The 2,568-nt window shown below is 49.2% G+C and overlaps 1 pseudogene; it reads left to right on the top strand.

Moving 5' to 3' along the window:
• Nucleotides 1–1,919: 1,919 nt before the first annotated feature.
• LOC136661973 (5S ribosomal RNA) lies at nucleotides 1,920–2,036 on the top strand (annotated as a pseudogene).
• Nucleotides 2,037–2,568: the final 532 nt, after the last annotated feature.

Raw genomic sequence — 2,568 nt, 5'->3', positions numbered from 1 at the left:
TGCCCATTCCGGAGGCCAACGGGGACAGCGATGAGGCGATAGTCAATCAATCGTTTTTCATGGAGCCCGTGTCGTGCGAGGGCTCGAATGCCGTCGGCAGCACACTGGTAGATGTGCATTGTAAGTGAAGGAGGCAGGTTGGGTCTGTGTATCCTGGGATAGGTGGGAACACTTTGGAAGAGGAGGATGGACAAGGAGATGACGAGGGTGACCTTGGTGCCAGATTGGTGCCAGATACTGAGTGTGGGCAGGTCAGATGTGGGGCTCCCCCCACCAGGATCTTCTCTCCTGTAACCCCACTTGCCGTTCCAGCAGGTAGACCTCAAAGGCCTCCCACCTGCGACCATCATCGTGGTAAAAATTAGGCATTTGTGCCATATTTTTGACACATTCACAGCTGAGTTTGCACCCAATTAGAGCGAGGTGACTAATATATCCATTACCTTTGCATCAATTTACATATGAGTAAAAATAACCATTTCTGAAGCAAGAAAGCATGCTTAATTTGTTTTTTTATATTATGCACATGGATCAAGACCCTTAATTGACTATAAAGCTCCCCCCAATTAATTTTATAAGTACTTGTATGAAGCAGCACAGGCAGATGTGTATCTATATACAAATTTTTTGAAAACAAACTATTTAATACATGCATAAACACACGTTCATTCACACTATTGAAGACAACAGTGTATAAAACTGCAGATTTTAAGAAGAATGTTTAATGAACTGCTTGTCAACCAAAAAGCCATTCACAAAGAAGGCAAGCGCTGTCTTTAAAAGAAAAAAAAGAAAATCCACTCCTGGGACCTTCTGCATGGAAAGCAGGTCTCTACTACTGAGCGGTGGGCCCCCCTAACCCCTGTTTTCCTCTTTTTTCCTGCAGTTGGAGCCCGCCTTATCTCCCAGCCCAAGCCCCTGACTGTAGGTGTTGGTTCTGATGCCTCTTTCACCTGTACCTGGGCGGGGAGTCCACCTCTCACCCTAGCCTGGACCAAGAAGGGATCTAGTGTGGTCAGTGACTTAAACCAGGAGTTCAGGTTCCCAAGTTGTGTGTAATTTACCAAACACAAATCTGGGAACACCAACCTCTACCCCCTCCTGTTGTCTCGTAGCACAGTGGGCCAGGTGGAAGACCATGGTGGTAGTAAGAGAGATATAGAACCTTTGCTTTATTCTGACTGTCTGCCAAGGTCAACGGGGGGCACCCCTTTCTGCCTTCCTCCCCACCTGAACTGAGCCTGTGAACACACAGGACACAGTTTTGGTTGTGGCACCAGGAGACCCACCCACTTTGAATCCTCAGAAAAATTGTGAAGCCCTTCTGTCCAAACAGGCCTTCAGTTTAGGATGTTCTGTTCCCTGGTTAGATAACTGAGGCCGGGTATCCTTTTTTGGGCTGGAAAAAGAGCACTGATCCCTTAATTTCAGTAAATAAATCTGAATTCACTTGTACCCACAGGTGTTGAGCAATGGAAACGCGCTACACCTCAAGGCTGTGACGCAGGAAGATGCCGGCATGTCCGTCTGCAAAACCATCGTGCCACGCATTGGAGTGGCTGAGAAGGCACTAGCCGTGAATGGTGAGGGGTCTTGGAACCAGGTCATGCACAGCAACCTATTGCAGTGAGCCTGGCGGAAATCTGACCAGACCTGATTGCATCCGTCATTTTTGTCTTTTCCTCAGGGCCGCCCATTATCGGCGCGGAACCAAGCCTGCAGACTGCAGTGGGGGCCAAGGCACGGCTGGAGTGTTTGGTGGGGAGCGTCCCACCCCCCGACAGGATTGTAAGTGCTTGACTCGCCTTTGCCCTCCACCCTCATGCCTTAACCAGGCCTGAATGTACCAGATGGTCCTCCTTATCCATGGAGTTGTGATCCATGGAGTTGACTCAACATGGATTGCAAGCCCACACTGGAGCAGCAACTGTTGCCCTGCACATGCCTGATCTCATCTGATCTCGGAAGCTAAGCAGGGTCAGGCCTGGTTAGTACTTGGACGGGAGACCGCTTGGGAATACCGGGTGCTGTAGGCTTCTACCATAGTCTTTCGAGACTGAAGGTTGCCAACCACTGGAGGACCTCAGAGGACCTCCCAGGCATGACTGGAAGTCATGTCTAGAGGTCTTCTGAGTACAGCCAGAGCCTTTGGAGAGGCACTTCCAGGTTTTCACAAAATGTCTTTCTGAAGACTCTTGCTGACCTTCTGAGGTGCGAGGAGGTAGCCTGCAGTGTCCCTGCACCTCATAAAGCCTCCTGGAGACCTTCTGGAGTCCTGAAGGCACCCCTGGTTTTCAACCAAAGCTGGAAGTGCATTTCAAAGACCTTCTGAGGCCTGGGCAGGCTGTGTACAACCTCCCCTCACCTCAGAAGGCCAGCCCCAGTCTTTGGAAAGGCAGTAGGGTATGTCATATGCAAAAGAAACCAGATATTATTTGTGAAGTTGGATGAAAAGGTGGAATGCATGTGTGCCAAAGTAGTTAGAATGTACAGATATTGAACCCATGATTTTAAACCCACACTGCTTAGTTCAGGGTTCTTAACCCTTTTACTATTACAGACCCCCCA

This window comes from Tiliqua scincoides, chromosome 10 (genome assembly GCF_035046505.1).
Source record: "Tiliqua scincoides isolate rTilSci1 chromosome 10, rTilSci1.hap2, whole genome shotgun sequence".
In the NCBI taxonomy this organism is placed as follows: Eukaryota; Metazoa; Chordata; class Lepidosauria; order Squamata; family Scincidae; genus Tiliqua; species Tiliqua scincoides.
The sequence above is the reverse complement of the archived record's forward strand: the minus strand, read 5'-3'. Positions and strand labels throughout refer to the sequence as shown.